The sequence below is a fragment of the Suricata suricatta genome, chromosome 10 (genome assembly GCF_006229205.1).
Source record: "Suricata suricatta isolate VVHF042 chromosome 10, meerkat_22Aug2017_6uvM2_HiC, whole genome shotgun sequence".
Taxonomy (NCBI): Eukaryota; Metazoa; Chordata; class Mammalia; order Carnivora; family Herpestidae; genus Suricata; species Suricata suricatta.
This window is the reverse complement of record NC_043709.1, coordinates 129637424-129648939: the sequence shown is the minus strand read 5'-3', so window position 1 is coordinate 129648939 and position 11516 is coordinate 129637424. Positions and strand designations below refer to the sequence as shown.

Below are 11516 nucleotides of genomic sequence, written 5' to 3'. Positions count from 1 at the left end.
TAAATCTAAGGGCTGAAAGATTATAGAGGCTGGTTGATAAATGATTAGAAGCTAGTCTATATCTTAATATTTGAAGTAAGAATGCTCTAATAAAGACAGGAAGATTTTATCCACAAAAATAGCATCCAGCAAAGGCTGCATCCAAGGTGCGAAGGTCTGAGGATTCTCTCAACTCTCAGTTCCCATTTCAGCATCGTCAGGACTACCTTCTCCCGACCTTGGTTATCTGTCTCCACTGTGTAAAAGTCTACGACTTTCCCTTGTACAGGACTGAAAATGGATGAGCTCAAGGAGCACTGTGCTCGTAGATATAAAGGAGGTAACAGGACTTAGAAAACTATTGCAAAATCCTGAAAATAATCTATTCTGAGAATTTACAGAATACTTGAAATTTCGTAGGAACTAACTTATCTGCTAACATTTAGAATGAGGGACAAGAGACACAGAGTAGTATTCTGCCATAACTTTTGTGGAACCAAGCCATTTAAATGTTTGAATGACCCTGGGATTTGACGGGAACAGATACATCTCGCCAGAGAGAGCAGATAAACTAATTACGAGATTCTGAAAACACTAACATAGAAAGCAATATCCGTCCAAGGGAATAACGCCCTTTGTAAATGTCAACAGTCGGAAAGACTTTACGTCATTAAAGACTACAACACCACCTCCAACACTGGCCTTGAGCCGTTGAAAACAGTTTTTACTCAAGAAAGAATATTTTTCATAAATATGTCAAGTAAATATAAAATGGGGGAAAAATGAGAGAAAAGGGCAAATGTTGAAATATAAATGTTGCTGGCAAAGTTACAAAAAGAATATGAGACAAGATGAGATCACGATGGAAAAATTAAAGTTGCCTTCAGCTGTAGTAAAGAACAGAACTGACCTTGTAGAGAAGGAAATTACTAATAAAGATGACAGCTTTCGAAACATAAAGAAAAATAACACTGATGGGTCCTACAGAGGAAAGAACAAAAATAAAATACATTGCTAATTCATCCATTGGGAATGAACTAAGACAAATGAAGTAAACAACCATTCTTTAAAAGACAAGACTTCCGGGGCGCCTGGGTGGCCCAGTTGGTTAAGCGTTGTGCATTGGATCCTCGCATCCAGCCCTGAGCTGACCGCTCAGAGAACCCTTTCCAGGGATTTAGTACAAATAAAACGAAACACCAGAAGACATTACCTGTGTATACAAGGGTGCCCTAAATACCTCTCCCCAAACAAGCACAGATGAAATGACTTAGAACAAACTTGGCAAAGTTTTTGAATTTCAAGATTAAATGAAAAATTCCACAACTATTTGGGCAAAACGTAAAATAAGTCACAGAGGTTTCAGATTCTGTTTAACTCAGACTGCCAGGATATAATGTAACAAGGAGAACAACATTTTGAGAGAAAAATACTGTGGTCCAAAATGTTTTGAGCAAGCACAGAGCAGTTAATTTGCTGGGATCCAGGATGCCTTCCATGTTTAGATATGCAGATTTCAAAACATAAACTGCACATGGACACATTCCTTGGAATTTTTACTTAAAAATACACATAAACAGGGTAAAGACGAATAATATGAAATTAAAGAATGAGGTATTTGAATCAGAAATTACTGTTATATATTGCTATTAATTTAAAGTGTATTTGCTTAATATTAACAGGAAAAAGCCACAGATGCTCACACTGAAATATTAAGTCTGTATATATACTAACAACATGTATTAACATAAGTAATACCAAGAATAATATAAATAACAATGTAATTCTTATTTCTAGTAGATACAAATTTTAGTGTATGATCATGAATGTATTATGAACTTTATATGATCAAATGCCATAGTCATCAAATGACTTTAGGATAGTTAGTTTCTTGGAAAATGGCTCATAAATTAGATCCTTACTTTACACTTAAAATTAATACAAATTAAAGTAAAGCAAGTCTTAAAATTTATAAAATGTCTTAGAAAAGCCAAAAATATAAATCACAATATTTCTACTTCTGGAGCAGTCACTGAGCTTTTAGGCATAAAAAGCAAAATTCACAGAGTGCAAAATTAAACGTTGAAATGTTCCTCAGAAGAAACCCATAAACGTTTGTCTTACCAGAATCAGTTAGTAGATATGTGGTATAGTTTCCATTAATAAAACAATGATATGCCATAAATATTTTACCCAATAGTTCTGTATCATCTCTGCCTAAACACTGTCATAAGTGTTTCAACTGCACTGCAGAAAAAAAATGACAGAATTTAACAGACATTAAACAATATATAACTTCCTTATACTGTAAGATTTGTATGTTCTAACACCACATTAAGAGGTTTACTTTAATAATGTGATTTGGTATTTGCAATAAGACTCCTTGGTAAGAGTTACCCATCTTTTTACTAATGAATTAACAGAAACAGAAACAATGACGTGACCACATAACTCAAAGGATTTGAAGCAGGATTCGAACTCAGGTCTAAGTACAAAATCTGAATGCTTGCTCCCTTGTAAAACACTTTTCTAGGTATTTTATATGCGATGTGAGGAAACGTTTTTCCTGAGTTGTTCTTTCCCATCTCCCCTGGGCTAAGCATAGTGACTAGCATAGCATAAGCACTCAGTAAATACTTGTTGCATGCTGAATATATGTATATAAGTAACTGTGTTAGAAATGAAGAAATATAATCCTGAAAACAAACAGACACTTTAATCCAGGAACGTTTTTACAGGGGTTTGGTGGATGGATATGGAAATGTAGGACATGAACAGCACATAAATAACTATACTCTGAGGCGAATTTGTAAACATCCATGCAAGGTCCACCAATAAAGTGCTCCCCCAGAGGAAAAGAGGCTGTGGCCCCAACTGCACACGCAGAATCCCTCATAGAACTCCGCATTCCACATGATTTAGTTCTTGAAAGATCCCATATGGCTGTTCGGATACTCTCTCATTTTTCTTAAATCTTTAAAAAATTTTTTAAATGTTTTATTTATTTTTGAGAGAGAGAGAGAGAGAGAGCGAGTGAGCAAAAGCGAGCATGAGCAGGGGAGGGCAGAGAAAAGAGAGAGGGAGACACAGAATCTGAAGCAGGCTCCAGCTCCCAGCAGTCAGCACAGAGCCTGACGTGGGGCTCGAACCCAAGCTGGATGCCTAAATGACTGAACCACCTAGGTGCCCCTACTATCCCTGTTTTATTGAAAAAAATCCTGCTTCTATGTTTGTAATACAGAATCTGAAATTATCCATTAAACGAACAAAAAAAATAATTAGTGAAATTGTCCATTTAAAGTCTTTAAGTCACACACACACACACACACACACACATGACTTTAAATCGGGTCCTTTCTACTTAGAGAAAGTCTAGAAATTTCTCTGCAAGTTAGTATCTGCGATTCTTGTTTTTATTATTATTTTGTTGGCATTTTAGCCTCATATAATTGACCCATGCATAAGAACCCTGACTGGGGAAAACAGGTGTACAGGTGTGACTAGAGGAAAGTCACACAACACCTGGACTGGCAGCTACCCCCCTGCCACCCTCCCTGGCGGCTCTGTCCATTGCCTCAAATGCTTGATGCATTGTATCAGTGAGGATCAACTTACAAGTGACACGAGAAAATGGAGCCAGGAGCCCGGGCCTTCCATTTGGCGGGTCTTGTCTACCAACCCGTGCCCATGCCCGAGTTGTTGACGATTCTTAATCATGACAGGATTTCTTTGAACTTTTTAAGGAGCTTAGTTAAAACATTTTTATTTATGCAGTTTGGAGACCTCTAGAGAAAGGGAACCTTTGAAAAGACTTGACTCAACCCCGGGAACGAGGAAATAGCTGAGAACAAATATTAACCAAGTGAAATAAGTATTCAGAAGCAAGGTAAGAACACAGGCACTTCTGGAATCTGTACATTTAACTGGACCGAGAATTTCCCTGTGGCAATGCCTAAAGGACCATGGAGACTGGGGAAGGTGGGGATAGGCTCAAAGATCCACAGGCATGACCAGAATCTGTGAATTGCTGTCCAGAGTGCGCCTTTTATCACTTACTCCCATCAGGATTTAAACTCTTACTTTGACCTCTTACATATTTAATAATTAAATATATAAAACACTGTGTACAATTTTTACAAATCCAAACTCCTACTTTCTTCTCTGTTCTTAAAGCACTTTTCTAAAACGTTGTGTGGCATATTTCCCTCGACCTTGCTGACAGCACACGCCGAGTCCAGGAGAACAAGACTGGAACAAATGTAACCTGCACTCTTTTTTTTTTTTTCCAGAAAACAAAATATATTTTTGTTTTATAAAATATTCAGTCCCTAGTAATTGATTTCTAATTTGAACAGTTCCCAATATTTCAAAAGCAATTTGGAAATATTGCGAGATGATCCTAATTTTTATTTCAATTAGCATAAGAACCTGTCTAAAACCAAATAAATAATACATGTCAAGCGCCTCACTTCAGATACCAGATCGCCTTCAATGAATGTTAACCTTCTTTCTCTTTCTCCTCTTTCAGAGTAAGTTGAAAAACTGAAGTATTTATTATTTAAAGTTTAGTTGTTTGGAATAATCATATAGGATTACAAAACCTGAAGCCAACAACAATTTCAATACCTTTATCAATTTCTTATAGCAAAAATATTGAATTTAAGCATAGTTTCGAGTCAGAAGTCTAAGGATTTTACTATATGGCTAACATCTGTCTTTTTTTCTTTCCAATAAAAATTTTTGGTTCACCTTTCATTTAATAGAAACCTGTCCTCTTGCCTCACTTTCATGCCTAACATGATCTGTGAGTCATCTTTCCATTTATTCATCATCACAGATTTCGGGGAACAATAAGATGAAGTTAATTATCTCATGGATGTTTCTGTTCTCATGTGCATATATTCACAATGTATAGATTTGATGAAAACATATTTACTCACAGATGTGACTGCTTTTGAGAAGTGTCTTTTGTTTCTATCTGAAAACTTTTGTAGGCTAGTGACAGACTAGAAGATCTTTTTTTGGAAATCACATCATATTTAAAGATACGAGACACTTCATGAATTTCTGTGCATCCTTGCTCAGGGACCACACTAATCTTCTCGTAACATTTTAATTATAGTGTTTGTGCTGATGAAATAAGCACTGTGTTTATTTTTAAGGCCTTAGGATATGAGTTCTGTACTATCTCTTCTTGGGGAGGGAGGTGAAGGTGTGTATAGAGGAGCCACAAAGTCCCCACTTAGCATAAAGTTTAACATTCTAGTCCTATGTGACTTACATTATGTGCAACTGACGTTCATCATGGTGCAGTAATTGACAAACACACAGGTATGGGGAAATGCCAACTCGTGCAAAGTTCAGATATGTTTTCATAGCAGCATCTCCCAATTTTCAATACCAAGCTATAAAACCAAATAGTCGTGCCCTGAACGAGACGGTCCCAGAAGACTGGGTTCCCCGCTAGTGTGTGTGAATGCATGCGTACACACTCAAATTCAAATTACCCTTCCTCCCTTTGTCTTCTAGAGCCTACCCAAGTATTCAAAAGTGAGGAAGAAATTCTTGGCTATAATATTTCACTGCTATTTCTTTCCACTGGAATCGAGAGCTATTTTTATCTCAGAAACGTTAAAGTTACGTCTCAGATGTAAGGTAAATAGATACTAATATGTAATTTGTCAGGATTTTACTTTCCATTTCCTTTCCTTAAAATTCTTACCAAAAAAAGACTTTGGCTAACTTTCCCCTAAAGGATTTAAATTGAAACATAAGACTCCATAATAAAAAGAAATACGAAAAGTGGAACACTGAACACTAAAGTGTCATTCAAGTTTTTTGATCGATAAGTCATTATATACAGTCAAAGGAATGGATGCTGGTCCCGGGGGGGAATTACGTTAGTTGAATTATCTGTATATGTGTGTGAAATACTGCAAATGTATCTTACTTCATACGAAGTTTAGTTGGTATAAGTTTAAACTTTAAAACAAATGGAAGATTAAAAGCACATTTCAAGTTCTTTGTCTCTACATTTCAGTCTGGCTGTGTCATCAAGGAGAAACAAGTTTCAGAAACTGGTTATTTTATAGTCTGGCTATCCAAAAGCACAAAGTAAATTTGTCTAGATTACCTTTAAATGCTACTGAATTGTGTCATCGTTTTATGTGAGAATCTGACAGATCTGTGAAAAGATAGAAGCCTGTCCTTCCTGGGTTCTTAAGTATTTCTTTCCTCAAATGTGTTTGATTTTTTTTTAGTTGCTTCCTAACTATGGACTAGATATACTGGGGTGTTTGTGGGAAGGAAATAAGATATAAGTATAAGAAACTGTCGTTAGTTTTGGTTTTTGCAGTTCCGCAAATATATTCTTACACTACTTATATAAAATTTATCTCTCCATTTAGACAAAAATTTTTCCTACAAAATTAGAAGTACCTTATTTTAATAGAGATTCAAGGCCCTTTTATATCCCTCTCCTACCACTGAATAATATTTCCTTACTCAGTTACTGCGTTAAGAAAAATTAAAAGAAAACTTGGAGATTTCTTATTTAAAAATTTCTTATTTTTCTGGTGCTGGCAAGGTTTAAAACATATTACACAAGGCTCCAGAATTCCAATGCTGATGTTTTCTGTTGTTGTTATCATGATCCTATAGGATTTCCAACACTTCAGCTTCCTCCAAAGGGGCATAAAAGCACTCTAAAAAGAATAACCATCTATATTAAAGAAATTTGTTTAATATACATGTTTATTCTTTTTTTAAAGGCATTTAATATAAATTGGTACCTCCCATAGATGCTAACTGTACAGGTTTATGTTTAAGCTTTATTTATTATCCCACAATATGGGATAGGCCACGTTTCCTAGAATTTAAAAATAGGAATACCTAGGAATAAACAAGTTCTCTGAAATAACGGTAATTCTATGTATCTGTATGGGTTCATTGTATGTATTTATAAAACAATCCATCCCTCTTTATTTTAATGTCTCTAATCCAATCATCTTAAACCAATCTTAAACCTCAAAGTAATCTGAGGCTCATGACCCAGCAAAGCTATTCAGAAGCAAAGGCCCTCTAGGTGAATGCATTTAAAATCCTCCTTCCCTAAAACAAAAACAACAAAATAACCCCCCACAAAACTCCCACAAAGAACCCCTCCAAATTAATTCATTGTGTCAAGCTATGATAATATCTAACAGCTCCATAATTATCATTAATCTTTAAATTGATGACAATTCAGATGTTTGCATATTTTAACTCTCTAATTTTTTTTTCCTAACAATGTTGTCAGCTTACCTAGACCTAAAAACTTTTTTTCAAAGTAACTTTTTCCCCACTGTCAACTTAAAACCAATTCACTCTGGAAAATTAAACTGTCATCAATTGATTGCCCCAACTACAATTATTTGAGACCTGGATGCAAGTTGGAGTGTGTGTGTGTGTGTGTGTGTGTGTGTGTGTGTGTGTGTGTGTGTGATGAGAAGAAGTAATTTAGAACATAAAATGCTGAAGAAAGTCAGGGATATTTTTGTTTATATGGCAGAAAGCAATTAAATAACAAGTGTATTCTAGAAACTGTGCTCGTCTGAAAGCTTAGCACCATTCAGTGGCAGAAGGGAATCTGCTCCTGGAAGCGTATTTCCTTCTTACCTCCTTTTTTTTTTTTCCTTTCCTACCTTTTGCAAACTTGGCATTCTGTTGAACATCATGAAGTTTGTAAAAAGTGATTGCAAGTAAGGAAGGCTTACTTATAGGTTGCCTTAGGATGGAGTGGGCCAAAGGCAAGAGCTTGGAAAGGAATGTGAGCCCTTGGAGAGGCACCCGGTGCATTTCTGCACTTTGGTGTCCTGAGAAAGAGCTGTGGCACTCCAGTACGTCCAGGGCACGGCGAGTGTGTGAGAGACGCAAGCTGTCGCTGCCATCCAGTGGCCACCTGAGTTATTGCACGTTCGGCCAAGCTCCCCTTGCATTGCGGGGGTGGGTGGGGGGGGCGGCAAAAGAAGACCCACAACTTGTCCTGACTCTTGAATGGGACATGAAATGCAGTGACATTGTTTTGTTGACGATTTTAACAATTCAAGATATATGGTAGGCCAACAAAAGTCGTTTTTTAATTATCTTTCATCTTAAGTTTGAGTTTTACTGTTTTGTCCAGAGGCTTGAGGGAGGTGTGGAGGATGAATAAATAGATTTGTAGGCAAGAAAATGCTTACGAATGTTTTTGACTTAATATTTTAAGTACTTAAGGTTGACTCTAAATGACCATCTCATAATATCAGGAATGGCCACTGATTTAAAAGTTCAGTGGTCTGGCCGTTCTCCTTCCACAGCGTTACTAAAAGAGATGCACTTAGGCTTACGCACAACAAAGCCGTGATCATATTGGTGAAAGCTATCCTGATGCGTATGAAGGCGGTAGGTGTTTAATCAGCATATAAACTGTAAAAGAAGACTTCGGTTCAGTGTGACAAGGCATATTTCATATTTTTCCATCACTTTGCTGCCCTCAGGGTTTATTCCGTCCTTATCTTCTGGATGGATCTCAATGGAAGTCCCACCCAAGCTCCTTAACTTTGAATTTATTAACAATTTAAATTACCTGACTTCTCACCAATTTTCATAAAAGTATAATAGTATTTTATTTTTGCTTGAAAGCTTTTGTCTTCTAGTGACTTCAAAGAGCTGATGTCTAGATACATGTATCAATTAATCTGGGTTTCCATATATTTCAATAGGATTACCCTAGAAAAATGGTATAAATTCAGTATTAAAATTTTTTTTTTAAAGTTTCATTTAAATCCAAGTAACTTAACATATAGTGTAATATGATTTCAGGAATAAAATTTAGTGATTCATCGTTTACATATAACTCCCAGTGGTCATCTTAGCAAGTGCCCTCCTTAATGCTGGTCACCCATTTAGCCCACCTCCCCAGGCAGAGACTGAACTCATGACCCTGAGATCAAGACCTGAGCTGAGATCAAGAGTCGGTTGCTCAAATGACCGAGCCATCCAGGAGCCCAAAGTTCAGTATTTTTTTAATCTACCTTTTAACCTATTACATAGTATTAATTTTTATTTTTAGTGTGTTATGCATCTGTTGACATTTTATAGGTATTGATTTTCAATGTTGCATTGTTATTTGTTTTTAGCAGACTATCAAGAGAAATGAGATTTTATAAGAAAGATTGTGTTCCATATGTTTTCTATGAGTAGAATTATTTTACCTAAGAGAGAATGACTTTATTGTGGGGAGCACATTTATGTTATTCCACATGCATATAGATTTGTAATGCATTGAAGGTAATCCACAAAGCTGAAATAAAAATTGAGTTAATCTGAGATTGATTTCCTTCCTCTGTGCTCCTGCTCACCAGCTGTAGGGATACTCTGGCACAGAAATACCTTTCCATTGAACTTTGGACTCAATGGGCCTCTGGGTGGCTCAGTCGGTTAAGCATCCGACTTTGGCTCAGGTCATGATCTTGCTCTCTGTGCATCTGAGCCCCATGTAGGGCTCTGTGCGGACAGCTCAGAGCCTGGAGCCTGCTTCGGATTCTGTGTCTTCTCTCTCTGCCCCTCCCCTGCTAGTGCTCTTTTTTTTTCTCTCTCTCTCTCTCAGAAACAAACAAACAAACAAAAAATTAAACTTTGGACTCAGCTATGTCAGACCCTTCAACAAACTATGATCTGCCAAAAAAGCTTCAAAACTAAAAAAAAGATTAAAATAAAAATCTGAAAGCATATATACAAGGTATGCATGTATTGTATATATTAACACTGACTCACAATGACTCTCTTATTTCAAAAGATCTTTTATAAAACAGAATCAAATCTATAACTGAATAGGACATCTTCATGTATATTCATCAGTTAAAACAGTTTGAACATTTTTCTTTTAAAAAAAAGTTGGTATTTGTTATCCTGTTTTTCTGTTCTATATTGCTTAATATGTAAGCGGATGCTTTCTTCTAGAAAACTTGGAATCTATCCAAATTACAACCAAAAAAAAGTCTGCATGCAATTTGGTATTCTTGAAAGCTCTATCGATTGCACTTTTTCTTTCATACTTGGGCTACATGTGTTTATCTCCTGCAGTTTATCTCCTGCATGCTAAGGTGTATTTGTGAGTCTATTTAAAGAGTTTAACTGGTCAGTTATTACTAATCATGTTAAGAAGGCAGACATCCCATGTCTATTTCTGTTCTGATCCCAGGCGCTGTTTGGGGAATATTTGAGTTTATAAAGTAGAATATTGGTGTTATTATTCCAGACCCAGTGTCATAGTCACAGTTGAGGATTTCGTGACGGTTTTGTTTTTGGCACATGCGAGAGAGGCAGAGAGACAGCAGGAAGCCGAGACGGACAGGAGCCGTGAGGACAGACAGCAGAGTTTTGCCAGGTCTTATTTTTGTGTATTCAGTGCTCACTGTTCAGAATTTCGCAGTGCAGTCAACTTAAATTTTAGATGTCGACATAAGCCATTTTCAAACTTTTTCAGATGAAGACTGTATCAAGATTCGACTTTGACTCAGAGTCTTGAAGTTCTGAATTTAGGAGGTGGTCTAGAACTCTATTTTTATTTATTTATTTTTTTGATGTTTATTTCTGAGAAAAAGAGAGACAGACAGACAGACCACGAATGGGGGAGGGGAAGAGAGAGAGAGGGAGACACAGAATCCAAAGCAGGCTCCAGGCTCTGAGCTGCCAGCACAGAGCGCAAGGCAGGGCTTGAACTCATGAACTATGAGATCATGACTTGAACCAAAGTCAGATGCTCAGCAGACTGAACCACCTCAGAATTCTACTTATAGAACAGTATACAGGTGCCTCAAGAATTCCATTTATAAAACAGTATACAGACTGGTGATGCTCTGACTTAGGATTTTTCAACTCTATTATAGTGAGAAAGCATTACAATTCAGTAGAAACCACGCTGTGAACTGTCGTCTCTTCCCTGGCCAGCGATATGCAGCACATACTGCCTGGTGATGCTGGCCAGTGGCGGACTAGGCTCCCGGTCTGCTGCGTGGTCTTGAGAGTCAACAGCAGACCCACTGACCACCATTCTGTACTCCTAAAACCATCCTATTCTTGACTTTCAATACAGTCCTCAACAGACTCCTGGAGGTGGTCAGCACTTCATTACCGAGTTGCGTCCAGCTTTGTGTTAGATGATTTTGCCTCACTGGAGACTGCTCTAGGGGCCCTGAGCACATTTAAGTTGTAATGTTCAGTAGGCTCCGTGTATTACATGCCTTTTAGACTTACAGTATTTTCAGGGTGGTATGCGTTTATCCAGACACAAACCTTGTCATAATCCGAAAAAGATCTATCCATAATCTGGACCATTTCAATTCACTCTACAACTTCATGTCAAGAGCTTACTGATCACAAGAGGATATGGAGTTGTGTGTTAAAATAAGTCATCTCAGCAACAATACTCCAGGGATATTGGGATTTATAATGAGTTAGAGACATCCTTTCAGAAGTCTCGCTTTGGGTCTTCACATGAAGCAGCCTCCTAGAAT

At 37.1% G+C, this 11516-nt stretch overlaps 1 non-coding gene across 1 annotated transcript; it reads right to left on the bottom strand.

Moving 5' to 3' along the window:
• Nucleotides 1–5020: 5020 nt before the first annotated feature.
• LOC115305828 lies at nt 5021–5125 on the bottom strand. The gene has a single exon (XR_003915017.1). It is a non-coding gene; the product is annotated as a U6 spliceosomal RNA (small nuclear RNA).
• Nucleotides 5126–11516: the final 6391 nt, after the last annotated feature.